This window comes from Adiantum capillus-veneris, chromosome 9, assembly GCF_014529385.1.
Source record: "Adiantum capillus-veneris isolate H3 chromosome 9, ASM1452938v2, whole genome shotgun sequence".
NCBI lineage: Eukaryota > Viridiplantae > Streptophyta > Polypodiopsida > Polypodiales > Pteridaceae > Adiantum > Adiantum capillus-veneris.
The window spans coordinates 71,599,289-71,614,816 of NC_140939.1; positions in this window are offsets into that span (position 1 = coordinate 71,599,289).

Genomic DNA, 15,528 nt, shown 5'->3' on the forward strand with positions numbered 1-15,528 from the left:
AGTGACCAAAATGTGGTGTATACCCGGCTCACACCGCTCGGGCGCACGTGATACTCTCTCAGAGCGTCTAAGTGCCTGACTGCTGGACTCTTCTCTCTCCGGAGCAATAGTAGTATCTTGCACTTGAGGAGTAGGTGCAACACTACTGAACTGAGTTGGTTTGGAGGCTACATCCTCAAAACGAACACGTCTGTACTCAACATTTTTGATGGGCTTCTTGTGCATTTTTGATTCATTGAAAATCACATGTGAGCTACGAATGACTTTGTTTGATTGTGGGTGCCAGAGACGATATCCCATCTCCTCGTTTGCACCATAGCCAATACAGATGCATTTGTGTGATCTGGGATCTAACTTCCTACAAAGTTCTTTGGGCACATGTGCATATGCCTCGCATCCAAATACACGTAGATGCTCATAGCTGGGCCTTTTGCCAATCCATAATTCCTCTGGAATTTTGAAATTCAAAGGAGAACTAGGTGACCTGTTGATGATGTGCACTGCTGTCAGAATAGCTTCCCCCCAAAACTCTGGAGTAAGCTTCGCCATAGACATCATAGAGACAACTCTTTCTTGAATCGTACGATTCATTCTTTCAGCTATCCCATTTTGTGCAGGTGTGTATGGAGCAGTAAACTGCCGCCGAATGCCTCTTCTATTGCAAAAATCCTTGAACTCTGTGGAGACGTATTCTCCACCATTGTCCGTGCGAAAAGCTTTGAGCTTTGTTCCTGATTGGTTCTCAACCATGGCGAGGAATTTTTGGAATGTCGAAAAAACTTCTTCCTTACGCTTAAGGAGATACACCCACACCTTTCTGGTAGAATCATCTATGAACGTGAGAAAGTAGTTTGCCCCCCCCTAGAGTTTATGTGGCATTGGACCACACAAATCACTGTGCACCAAGTCTAGAGGTTCGCCTAGTTTCTTATTTAATGGCGAAGATGTCAATCTAGTCTGTTTGCCATACAGACAATGCTCACACAATGGAAAGTCCGTGTAATCTAACACAGGTAAGTAGCCAAAACGCTGAAGTTTTTTCATTCCCTTTTGGCTAATATGCCCTAGCCGGCTATGCCACAACTCAGGAGATGGCAGCTCGACAACATAGATAGAGTGTTCGTCGACACTCGAAACAAACAAAGAGTACATGGATCCGTTTTTGTTGCCTTTCATCATGATAAGGTTGTTCTTGCGGATCATCCAAGAACGATTACCAAAAACTGTAGTGTAGCCAAGATCATCCAATTGCCCTATAGAAAGAAAGCTTTTCGTAAGCTTGGGTACATGTCTGACATTCTGCAGCACAAAAGTAGTGCCATTATGCATCTGAAGTTTCACGTCACCAATGCCAATAATGTCAAGCTCATAGGAATCACCAAGCTTGACTATTCCATGCATGGATGCATAAGAGGAAAACCACTCTCTATCCTGTGCAACCAAAGCATCTGGGGTGAGATCTGAAGTGAAAATGAGAACGTCTGAGGTATCTGTTGTCACCTCGACATGAATCTCTATGGGCATAATGAGCATCACTAGAGGAGGAGCATCCTCTACTGCAGTGGTAGACTCGACAATGTTGAGTTCCTCAATTTTTACTGTACTTTTGCCTTTGCCATAATTATTTTTTTGCATGTTTTTATGATATCTTAGGAAACTGCGACAGTCCTTTTTGTAATGACCCTTCTTGTGGCAATAGTAACACTCGACATTTTTGGCATTGCGGTCTCTACTTTGGTTCCTGTGTCTGCTAGGACTACGAGGATTGCGCTCTCTACTTTTTCTTTTGTATTTGTTTCTGTCACAGCCTCTTGTCTTTGTTGAACTGCCAGCCATATATGCATCTCCATGACTAGTATTATCGAGAGATTTACGACGAATCTCTTCAGTGAGCAACGCATCTGTGACAGCATTGAATTCTAACTTGCCATTCGGAGCCGAATTGCTAATGGCTGTGCAAAAGATATCCCATGAACTGGGTAGAGATCATAATAAGAAGATAGACTTGAGTTCATCATCAAACTCCTTAAAGCCCTGAGATGTCAGCTGACTGAACAAGGAATTGAACTCATTTAAATGACTGGAAACTGTGCTACCTTCTTTCATGTTGAGCTTCATAAGCTTTTTCATGAGAAAAAATTTGTTGCATGCACTTTTGCTCTCCCATGCTGAACATAAGCTATCCCAAAGTTCCTTGGTTGTTTTCTTTCCGATGATAGTGAAGAAGACTGACTCGGCTAGATGTAGACATATCGTAGCCATGGCTTTTGCATCCAAAAGCTCCCATTGAGCTTGTGTATAATCATCATCCTCTGCGCGCTCTTTCAACGGTTCTGAGAGGCCTTTGTTTATCAAAACATCTTTCATGCGCTCTTTCCACATGGTGAAGTTGCTGCCATCGAACTTCCGAATGAAATACTCCTCCTTTTCTGAAGAAGAAGCCATCGCTAATAAGAGGGTTTGAGAGGTGCCAAACTATGGCGAGATGCTGTAGAAATTTGGGCAGAGTAACCTTTGTATCGGGAGTAAAATCTCAACCGAAATAGACTCAAAAGTGCCAACTATGGAAGGCACGACTCGCGGGAAGTAAATCCGGCAGAGTCTCCTTTGTATGAGGAGTCAAAACTCAACTCAAAATGCATATAAATGTGCTAACTGCACTAACTGGGCATCTGCTGCACAAAACAACTGCTATGTGAGTGCCAACTCAGTGTCAAAAGCATAAATAACCGTCCAGATACATATCCTATGGCAAGGGTACCGTAAAGGGGAACTCCAGCTACCTGTATCACCGAAAGTGTCTCAACATTCGAGCACACCCCAGCTCAAAGAAAACCTCACGCTATCGACCCTCCAAAGGCTAATGCAGACACAAATGGACCAGCCACAGTCTTAGAAAGGGCTCTTCCGGTCAGAGTCTCAGAAACGGCCGGGAAAAACTGCCAAAATAGCCAAAAATGGCTCCACACGTAGTAGACTGGGCAGTGTCCGCAACTCAACGTACATGAGTAAAATCGCGCTCAAACAGGCGCCAAGAACTGCTGCATGCAATCAAAGTGATCCCTGCGGGGATGTCTGCTCTCAAAAGAGCTCAGTAGCACTAGGTGTGCTCTCAACAAAATGTATCTGTCAACGCATGTGTCCGCAGAGAATCTGCTGTCGAAATGACTGCCAAATTGCCTGTGAAAGCGCTGTGTCTGGTAACCTGGAGAATCTGTGAGTGAATGGGCTGAAAAACCCCCCTGTAGCCTGTAACCTGCGTGTCGGTGTCGCTATGTGTCGATTTCTGCCACCGGGCAGAAATATGCTAGTCAAATAGCCGCCAAAGGTGTCGTATCCGAAAATTGTGTCGTACAAGGCGATCGGTGCACTCGGTGCCGATGCCAGGTGTCACTCCTCTATGACAGAGATACCTCACCCGCGCATGTCTCAAGCTCGATCGTCGATCGCAGGAATGCGCTCGTCTGGGAAAAACGCCCAGTGTCTGGTTCGGATATCGGAGATCCGCCGCAATGAGCAATGTCGAGCCGGTGCGCATGAGCGGTGTCTATGTCGATGTCGCCTTCCGCCGCCGGACGGAAGTGGCTAGCCGACTAGCCGTAAAACGCCAATGCTCGAGCGTTCAATACCGAGTCGGATCGGACAGATGGTTTAATGAAGTCGTGTCGAAACCTTCCACAAGATGTAGTGCTTTGGGCGGAACGAAGTCCTCCTCTTTGATGAAATTGTAAGATAGCATGGTGTCAAGCTCGACTATTGTGGGAACAAGGTTTTAATTTGAATGGTAGTTTCAAATTAAAATATGCAATTCGATCAATAGTTTGACAGGTTGGCCTCGAGTTGAGGATTCAATCCGAGTTCGAGAATTGCTGCCAATGAAAGGCGGACTGCAGTTGTTGGGTCGATTGGGCAGTGGAATTGAGCAGCCGAGATGACGAGGGAGTAGGTGCGGCGCTGGCCAGAATTGAGTGCCGAGGATGCGGCCGGGGCTCTGAGTGGTGGGCGACGGTGTTCACAGCTGTGATGGTAGGTTGGTAGCCGAGAACCGGCAGGCTAAAGGTGTTCGAAATTTGCAGCTGTGATGGTTGATGTCGACAAGGGTGATGACAAGGCAATGCGGGCTATAGAGGGCAGCGAGGCTATGGCGGGTTTGATTGTGGCCGATCCGTGATGGGGTCGAGTTGTTTGCAGTGTTGATGTGGAATTTTGGTCGACAGGAGCGGAATGGGCTAAATGGTAGGAGCAGCAGCAGATTGAGGCTCTCAGTGAACTTTTTGATACTGCACAACTCGGTACTACCCGGTTCTACTCCTGCTCACAATTGCTTGCCCTGAAGGGCTCGCAGTGCTACCCGATTCCAAGCTTTGCAATCCCTCAATGCTCACACCCTGCCTTTTTTTGCCGTGCTCACGAGCTCCTCAGTTTCTTGATTTTGCTCCAAAAGACTACACACACTACAGAATGCTTCCTTCCAGACTGTAGCTCAACTGCTCTCCAGTCTACCTCCTTGCAGACTCTCCTATGTTCCCAGACCTTATATAACTCAGAGACTCAACTATGTATGCTAGATCCGGGCTGCTCACCCCACATTTCGAAGCAATGCGTCCTTCCACCTTCCACTCCTGCAAGCTTGCTCTGCTGCCTTGACCTGATCTACACAGTCTTAAACTTCTCCTTGCTTGCAAGATTAGCAGACTTCCTCGACTTCATAGAAATCTTCCCTCTGTTTCTCGTGATTCACAGGGCTCGATTTTCACAGAATTCTCATTTTCCCCCAATCATGGCCAATGACTGCTGTGTGCAAGCCTCTATTCGTGCGCCAGGCCTTCGAGCTCCAAGACCTCTTGCCGATCCGCCTCCGATGCGCTTCGATCTAGCTCCCACCTTGCTAGATCTTCCACCGCCGAGCTCAAGTACGAGTTTCGACCTCTGCCATAACCAGCGAGCTCCGTTGCTTTCGAGTCGATCGTCGGAGAGCGGTTGCACGTGCGGTTCCTCGCCGCAGCTCTGATACCAATTGATGAGTGCGCGTGTGCGTGTACGGAGTGTGTGCAAGAGAGGGGAAGAAGAGAAATGGGGAAGGGGGAGATACACAGCAGCCACTGTGTAGGTTAGTGGAGAAGAAAGAGAAGAGTCAACCCTTCCTCTTTCTCTCCCTATATTGAATAGGGAAAATCAAGTGTACAAGGGTGGTTTCCCACGGCCACCTGGCCTACACCCCAACAGGGCGACCCCTTTTGGTGCCACTTGCGGCGCTTTTGGAGCTACCCAAAAACGTGAGCTGCCATGTCATCAAAGCCCTTCCCACGCCATGTCAGTCACGATGTTGTGACTGCGTGGTGGGGGCAAAAAACTAAAGGGCACGGTAATTATAGAAGGGCTATGAAGGTTGGCAAGAAAAATGAAGAGCAAGCAAGCCGAGGAGGGGAATAACATGAGGGGTAGGAAGGAAAGAGAGAAAGCAAGAGCTCTCGCCCTTGATCTCCATCAAAGAATGCGAGCTCTCTCTCTCTCTCTCTCTCTCTCTCTCTCTCTCTCTCTCTCTCTCTCTCTCTCTCTCTCTCTCTCTCTCTCTCTCTCTCTCTCTCTCTCTCTCTCTCCCAACCAAGCCCTTGATCTCCATCAAAGAAGGCGAGCTCTCTCTCTCTCAATCGAAACCAAGCCAAGAAGGCGATTTTTTTTCTCTCTCTCGATCTCCAATCCAATCAAGCAAGAAAAGAGATGCTTGTCGAGGTTAAATCGTGCAAGCAAAGCGTGCAGTGATTAAAGCAAATCAAGGACAAAGAAGCAAGGCGGGACAAGCAAACCAAGGGAAGTCAAAACTCGCTCTCGAGTAAGCAAGGAGAGAGGATAAAATCTCTCTACTGTATTTGGCAGATACAAGGGTATCAAGCAGGGGATTTTGTTGGATACTTACCTCCTAATCAGCTTATAAAGACTCTAATAGCGAGCATAAGTGGAAATTTTACAGTCTTGATCTAATTTGAGCGAATTAAACTCTCCCAACTCCATCAGTGCCGTTAACGGAAACCATTTGTAATCGAATTCCTCTTCGGCTAATCATTAGCAGTTTAAACCATTTCGATTGTCGAGTTTTAAGTATTTAAAGTGTTGACAGGATCTGTTGCCTTGTGATGTGCGTCTTGTATCTCACACCTCCCACAGCCAGAGGACCGGCGCCTGCCCGGCTCACGTAGCGAACACATATCCCCCGACATCTGGTAAACCCGATGTGAATCGAGCCGGGGTGGGAGGTAAAGATGGAGATGCTAGAGCAATTAAAGCAGTTTATTGAAGATTTCAGTGCCAATGGATTTGATACAAATCTGGCAGTTACAGATTTTCCAAAAAATGATGGAATTGGTTCAGGGGTATCTACAGGAGGCGAAATCCGCGCAGATAAAAAAGCAGATTGATGATGGTGTAGAGCTAGCACTTGATGCTGTTCGGGAGCAGTATTATAATTTTCAGGGATATGATCCAGAAGGTTTTATTGCATGTTACGAAGCTGAGATGAAGAGCCGAAATGTTCCAGAAGATCGGATGATTGCAGCTTTTGAGGAAGTTGTAAACTCGGATTTTAAAAAGCAGGTTCAAGAATTGGCAGAAGAATATCCCACACGTTGGGAGTATTTTGCAGAGGAATTTATTTACGAAAGCTCAAGGATTCTAGATCAGGAAATAAAGGAGATGATTGAACGAAATAAGGTTGTCTTCAGTAAAGGTGAAGGGGATCAGATGCAGATCCTCAACTATGATGAATTCTGGGAGCATATTTCTGCAAGAAGTAAAGCCAAAGAGAATGTTAAGCTAGAAGTAGCAGATTCAGTTCGAGAGGAGCTTATTTTGAGCAACGAAGAAAAGGTAAACGATGAATTTGATGCTGGAACAGGCTTATATGATTTTTTTTCAAAGATTGCTTGCATGGACGCTACCTCTAATAATGGTTCAAGCGAAGACATAGACTGTACAGCAAGTGGTTCACAAGCTGCTGACCTTGACATGGGTTATTCTGAAAGAGTTTATCAAGCAGATGAACCTCTACAGGATCTTACTGAAGCTATTTGCACTATAGCTACTAAGCAGGATAACATGTCTACTGCAGATGATTGCATAAACAAAGCTATTATATACACAGTAGCTGATGAAGTGACTAAGATTGTGGACCCAGCACAGGATGAGCCTGAGGATGTCAATGAACCTATGATTGCTACTAACAATATGCTTGCAGATGATGCTATTACAGAAGAGGATGCTATAATCTGTGAATTTTTGTCTAGATCTGAAGGAGATGTTTATGACAGTATTGAAGAGCTTTTTGATGCATATACCTCTTCAGAGGGGGTGCCAGATGAGCCTTTACAGCTCTATAATGTATTGCTAAGTAACATAGATGCATATGAGGAATCAGAGGATGATATGGATGAGTATGAAGATTGCTTGGATCATATTGATTGTGAACAGGTTATCGACAAGGGTTTTACATCTATGCTTGTAGACGAACTACATGAGGAGATAACTCCTACAGCTTTTATTAATGTTGAGACTTCCAAGGGTGATTTTCCCGAGGATGTTATGGATGAAGATCTACAGGATGAAGCTATTTTTCATGATCAAGCTGAAATCCCAACAGGTGAAAATTCGTCTGATGATACAGGTCGAGAGACTCCCAATTTTTTTTGTGATGGCTATGAAGCTAGAGGGGGTGATGATGCTAAATCATCCTTGATACTGCAAAAGGTGCACATGGTTTTTCATTTCCTTGGGCAATGTGCCAAATGTAGCTGGATTTGGATGCTATGCCTATTGATGCTTATGTCAGTAATGCCTTGGCTGCCAGTAAAAGGGAGTCAGATATCTTTAATGCTTTCTGGTAACGAGCTTAAGTTGCCAACAGTTTACGGGATGTGGGTGTTGCACTATGCTTCAAGTGAAGCTGTAGTATATTGCGGAGCCCATCAATGCTATGTGATCTCAATGGTATTTGATCCAGGAGATTCTAAGGATATTCATAAGCAGATTCAATATGGATGGATACTGATCAGTATGCATAGTAATTGCATGCTATTTGAACCAGGGATAGCATATTTGAACCAGAAATGCTTGATAATGAATGATACAGGAAATGTATGCTTATGTGGAGATTATGATGCTCTAGTGTGTGGACAATTTCTTATTGTCCCATTTGATCCTGGGGGTTACTAAAGTGCAAGTTGCAAATGTAGAGGATACCATATGCCTGATGTAGTAGGCTGCATGATGCAAGATTTTGTTTTCTAGAGTATGCCAAGTTAGAAGAGTGTTTCATTATGCATTCAATAAGATAACATGGATGGCTTCCAGCTAACTTCTTTGGACAATTAATGAAGTATCTTCACATCTTTTGAGTTGATTCTGCTAACAGAACTTGAAGTAAAGGACTTGACGACCATTCCGTGTGCAGACAGAGTAAGGCATACTTGAGCTTGACAGGGTTCCTTAAGAGATAACTTAATGGTCAAGCCATGTGCATCATTAACTGGAGCACTTGAGTCTGGCGGGGTTCACTAAGCAAGTTATCCATGATTGAATGCTTTGAAGATACGGAAAATACAGTTCAGATATTTTTGATGGACAGCTACTTAATGCTTAAGCTAGAACATTGATGATAGGGTATAAGCCTTATTTCATTTTTCATACGTTTACCAGTAATGTGAGTCTGATGATGGCAAAGAGCTTAAGGTACCTAAAACAGATGCAGATTGAAGTGCTATTGTCACACACCGGAGGCTGTGCAGGTTCAGAGGGGGTGAATGTCGTGCAGCTCCGCTGCCATGATGAGAAAAAGAGCAGAGAAATGCAAGCTAAGCTTCTTTGAAGCCTACTTGATTAATAGTCAGTGATGAGGGCTTGTTAACATGCCAAGTCTAATGATTAATGTATGCCAGATGTGGCTTTCAAGGGCCAACAGATGCCTTAATGATGCCAAAAATGAGTATGCTTGAAGTGAGCACATATGGAAGATTATGGTCTAGAAATGCAGTGCTTGAAGTGCTCTACCGGCCTGTCTTTACGGCTCGTCGATTGGAGCTACGGTGAAGAAGTTATAGCAGTTTAAAGTTCAAGTTGATTGCAGATCCGTACCGGATTGGGCAACTGCAGCTGAGGTGACAAAAATGAAATGAATGCACGGGCCTGAAGTGCTCACTTTGTGGAGCACGCCGGTCTTTTCAAATGAGCAATCGGAGTTACGGTTGCCAAGATATGGGCAATTAAAGATTCACCGGGGACCGGTTCCATGCCAGTCCGGTCCGCTCTGTTGAAGTGCCATCTGGGATTTTTACAGCCTCAGCAGGGTTTGTATGTGTTCTATGCAATTTGAGAAGTCTACTGCTTGGCAGCCGAAGTCCGGTGTCAATTATCAACAATGCTGAGCTGGGTTATTTTGGCATTATTCGAGAAAGTTGATATGGACATCAAAATTCACGATGATATTACTAGTCAAGGACTGCTAGGAGAAAGAAATACTGCTTGGCATTGCATTGGTCGCCATTTATGCCAAATGTTGTGCCCTTAAAGTGAATATGGTCGCCCAATGGAGAAGCTTGGCAAGGTTTGGCCGGCATGTATGCAATGTGGTACCCATTAGGGCCGCCCGCCCAACTAAACAAAGCAATGCCCGCCCAATGAGATGCATGGCCTAGCCTTGGCTAACATGTATACCAGATGGGGTACCCTTTTTAAAGGCCGCCCAAGGGCTAGTGGTCGCCCAAGGGCTAGAGGCCGCCCAAGCCAACCAAGGAGCCCAAGGGCCGTTAAACTAAGGCCGCCCAAGTGGGTATGGCAATCAAAGGCCGCCCACATGATTTAATTGAATGGGAAAACACAGGCGAACCATGGCGTCCACAGCAGCGAAGGAGGAGATTGCGCAGGGAAGATGGCCTCGCGCCGGCTCATAGGATGCTCTGAAGAGCGCGAGGATGAAACGTAAAATGTCCAGAAAAGCAGGGAGACCCCTTTCGGTGCCATTTGCGGCGCTTTTGGAGCTACCCGGCAACGTGATCTGCCACGTCATCAAACCCCTTCCCACGCCACGTCAGTCACGGCGCCGTGACTGCGTGGTGGGGGCAAAAAACTAAAGGGCACGCTAATTATAGAAGGGCTATGAAGGTTGGCAAGAAAAACGAAGAGCAAGCAAGCCAAGGAGGGGAATAACAGGAGGGGTAGGAAGGAAAGAGAGGAAGAAAGAGCTCTCGCCCTTGATCTCCATCAAAGAAGGCGAGCTCTCTCTCTCTCTCAATCGAAACCAAGCCCGTGATCTCCATCAAAGAAGGCGAGCTCTCTCTCTCTCAATCAAAACCAAGCCAAGAAGGTGATTTTTTTTCTCTCTCTCGATCTCCAATCCAATCAAGCAAGAAAAGAGATGCTTGTCGAGGTTAAATCGTGCAAGCAAAGCGTGCAGTGATTAAAGAAAATCAAGGACAAAGAAGCAAGGCGGGACAAGCAAACCAAGGGAAGTCAAAACTCGCTCTCGAGTAAGCAAGGAGAGAGGATAAACTCTCTCTACTGTATTTGGCAGATACAAGGGTATCAAGCAGGGGATTTTGTTGGATACTTACCTCCTAATCAGCTTATAAAGACTCTAATGGCGAGCATAAGTGGAAATTTTACAGTGTTGAAGGAAGCAAGAGCTCTCGCCCTTGATCTCCATCAAAGAAGGCGAGCTCTCTCTTTCTCAATCAAAACCAAGCCCTTGATCTCCATCAAAGAAGGCGATCTCTCTCTCTCTCTCTCTCTCAATCGAAACCAAGCCAAGAAGGCAAGTTTTTTTCCTCTCTCTCGATCTCCAATCCAATCAAGCAAGAAAAGAGATGCTTGTCGAGGTTAAATCGTGCAAGCAAAGCGTGCAGTGATTAAAGCAAATCAAGGACAAAGAAGCAAGGCGGGACAAGCAAACCAAGGGAAGTCAAAACTCGCTCTCGAGTAAGCAAGGAGAGAGGATAAACTCTCTCTACTGTATTTGGCAGATACAAGGGTATCAAGCAGGGAATTTTGTTGGATACTTACCTCCTAATCAGCTTATAAAGACTCTAATAGCGAGCATAAGTGGAAATTTTACAGTCTTGATCTAATTTGAGAGCATTAAACTCTCCCAACTCCATCAGTGCCGTTAACAGCAACCATTTGTAATCGAATTCCTCTTCGGCTAATCATTAGCAGTTTAAACCATTTCGATTGTCGAGTTTTAAGTATTTAAAGTGTTGACAGGATCTGTTGCCTTGTGTTGTGTGTTTTGTATCTCACACCTCCCACAGCCAGAGGCCCGGCGCCTGCCCGGCTCACGTAGCGAACACATATCCCCCGACAACGGGACATAGGCAGATTGCCTAAGTAGAAGGTGATAGATTTTCTAGTGCTAGAGATGTCTTCATTCCGTAAGTTCACTTCTTGAGTTTGACACCCTCAGAGGCCCGGCTCACGTAGCGAACACATATCCCCCGACAACGGGACATAGGCAGATTGCCTAAGTAGAAGGTGATAGATTTTCTAGTGCTAGAGATGTCTTCATTCCGTAAGTTCACTTCTTGAGTTTGACACCCTCAAAGAGTTCTTGCTAACTACTTCTTGCCTACCACATTGTAAGAAAATCATAACAAAATTCCTTACTCTAAGCTGAAAGATAAAGTTGCTCAATAAATGACATGTACTCAAATTGCACCATATGTTTTCTCTCCTTACGTCACAGACGCTGCAACATCCACAACATGCCTCACAATTTCTCTTGTGCCTGATCCTTGAAGAGGAGGGTTAACACGTGCATGGTGGAAATTTTTCACATATGTATCCTTTGTGTCCTAGGAAAAAAGAGTGAAATTGTGTTGTTTCGCATCCTTGGCTATGCAAAGTCGCCATTGCATAGTATAGGCCCTTCTCTTTGTATGGAGCAAACACATGCATAATAGTGTGTGGTATGGTGATGTCTACTCCCAGAAAGTCTTTGTTTAGAATAATTCCTAAGAATGACCTATTATGCCCTTTTTTCATAGATTATTTTCCCTCTCCCTTTTTTCGGGGGGGGCGAGGGATATTAATCTTAATATCACATCTTCTACATGCAAAGGTCAACAAAAACTATCTAGATTGGGCTATAGGTTCAACACCCATCTATCAATCTCACCCCACAAAAGGATACCTCTCTCATTGTCCTCATCACGTGGCTCAGTTACTCATATATCACATAGACATACACAATTTCTTCACTTTCCTTGGTAGGATGATAAAAAAGTTGGAAACAACTGTATTCAAAAAATCTCTAGATATAAAAATTAAAACTCCATAGCAAAAGGTTGTGTCCATGAATCACAATTCAAAAATATATGCTCATGTAAAAAAACAATGAGCAAATGTTTTTAGAAAATTGTGTCGTAAAGTCAATGAAGTTGATTTCTCATGATATCTAAACCTCTAACAGATTGCCTATCTCAAAAAGGCAATGTTCATGGCACCTCTCATCAATATCAATATTAATGCAATACTAGTTGAAGACCTCACACACTTTGGCCACATTCCGGACAGTCTTTTATGGTCTTCCCTTTGAGTGCAAGCAAAAACTAGGAAACCACAAAAGTTCATGTGTCTCTCTGTTGCACCACACAAGACATTTCCATTTTCATCTAGTGTGAGGCTTAGCTTACCTACTGGTAGTTCCACAAATGTATCAGACTTGGTGTTGAAAGATCCCTTCATGAATTTTAGTAATTCCTACTCCCAATTCAATTTACTAGTGCAATTTGGTGGGGCAAAGAATGTGATCACTAAAGTGGAAACCTGCAAACCACATAAGAGAGTAAATTGGATTTTTGGCATGCAAAAAAATATACAACCCAAATCAACCCTCAAGTGGTTTTGAATTACCACAAACGACCCTTTTGAATTTGGTTGTAGTTTCCAAGAACATACTATGTATATACTTGAGCCTGGATTGCCCCATCACACATGACACAATCTCATCCATACCACTCTTAGTAACAAAGAAACCATCATGGCTCAAGAACTCTAATATAGTGGTAATTGACACCTTTAGCTTTTCTAAGTCCCATTCACTCCAAGATAGCACTACGTTATCCTCTTCAAATGGGTTCAAGCTAGAGGGAAGAGCCGTCCATACTAGTGAGATAAGTGCATCATCGTAGAACCCAACTTAGGCTTATAGTTTTTCTATAAACCATCTTATCATTCTTGCATCTCATTCTTTAAGGCCATTAAATGTATTAGCTGCAATATGCAATAATTCGGAATGTACACGGAGCTGAAATGGCACAAAAGAGTGTGGTATACCCTCGTCTTCATCTTCCCTTTGTGTGCGACGATGCTTAAATGAATGGCAAAGATGAAACTTTTGACACTAACCAAAAAAATCTCTTATTGTCGGACTCTATGAGCAACATGAAACCTCATTGACCCATCTTACTAGATCGACCACACTCTCGAGTCCACTCTCCACTATTCACTTCCAATAAGAGTATTATGAGAGATAAGAGCGCTAGTCTTTGTTGACCCCAGCAAAATCCCATGCTCTTTCAACATCCTTATTTAGAATACGGTCTAAAACAAGCACTTTCTTACACTTGAAAAGTCACACAAATCAGTGATATGCATGCAAAAGGGACATATCAAACAACAATAGTCGATACTACCTTTTTGGAGGAAGGTGGTGTTTGGGCGATGGTAAAGAGCTTAGCCAAAGTCAAATTGTGATTGATCTCCCAATCTAGATAATAAATATTGTTCACCCACTCCTCCTCAAGGGCTGGGCTAGCCACCACCACAAGCTTGAATCCCTTCTTCCCTTTGAAATATTATTCCACCTCCTTGCAAATGGTTTTCTTGTAGAATTCTTTATACTCTGGATCATCTTTGCGGACACTAACTTATTCTCATATATTTGGGATGATCTCCACTTGAATTCACTCTACACCCTATTTGAGCACACAAGCTTGGACATAGCATGAACTAAAATAAACAAACAGAGAAGGTTATTTTTGGCTAACATAGTAGATAAGTTGCATTAGGAGGCTAAGTGGTATAATCCACCAAACCTAGGGATGCCCCCCTCTTGTCTTCAAAAAAAAATAATCCAATTCTCCTTGAGTGCCTCCTCATCAAAATATTTTTTCCATCTTTTTTCGTTCCCAAGGGCAAGCCTTATTAGCAAATGGATATGTCCTCTTGATATATATTTGTGTCAAAAGACATCAAGACATGTTAGAAAATTCTCACATGGTTTGACTCCAAGACTCAAAAGACATGCCAAGGTACATTCCTCACCTATTAAGACAATCCAAGGAAAACTATATAGAGCATTCCTCATCATCCAAGAAGGAAGTGATTGTACACATAGCACACACATACTTGGAGGCATCATCATGACAAGCTTCACAAAATCCACTGACCAAATTAATAAATTTATGGTACATAGGACACATACATGTTGAGATAAAAACAATTCCTCACCAAAATTGACTTCCCTTGTCCCAAGTGATGGTTTTCATCCCAGAACACCAGCTTTTGTCCCAATAATAGGTGCCCAATTTTGAGATGTGGATAGCTCTCGATCAAATTGGTGATTCACCTCCCCTCAAAAGGACTCATCCCATTTTTTTGGTTCTTGGATTCTTATTTGAATTATATCGCCCCCCAAAAGGACTCATTCCATTGTTTTTCTTCTTGGTCACTTACTTGAACTATATCTCCATATGGCCTTTTCCAAGACAATGAAATCTTTGAGAGTTGGCATGTAACCCACATGCCTAAAATTATGTGCCAAGTCTTCAATTAATTCCCTTGTTAAATGGATAGCTTTGCGACCATGAAGTCAGCATGAGGGAACCCAAGGGAGTGGTCCCTCATGATGAACCTCGTGCTTGGCCATCAAATTTTCCAAGAACTTTTGTCAATCTCAATATGTCTACCCATCTTCCTTACAACTAGCTGGGATGATTTCAAGCTCTCTTGGGTTGCAGCTCTCACAACCTCACTTAATCAGTTATGACACTTAGCGAACTTTCTTCCATGACCCTTAAGGAACTTTGAATGTATTCAATCAAGGTATTCACTAACAAGAATTAGACATAAAATACTTACAACTAGCTCGGATGATTGCGACCTCTCTTGGGTTGCAGATCTCACAACCTTGCTCAAATCAGTTATGACACCTTACAACTCTCTTTCATGACCCCTTAGGAACTTTGAACGTATTCAATAAAGGTATTCACTAACAAGAATTAGACATAAAATACAACACAAAATTACAATGCATTTTATAGAGATGGATTTCAGTAGCACTTCCAAAATTGCTTATACCTTCTCAATTTCAATAGCACATCTCTCTCTCTCTCTCTCTCTCTCTCTCTCTCTCTCTCTCTCTCTCTCTCTCTCTCTCTCTCTCTCTCTCTCTCTCTCTCTCTCTCTCCACTTAGGTTTTTCTTATGTAAGGGATTACCTTGTGAAGTAGTCAAAATGCAACGATGGAGCTCCTATGTGGCAGGA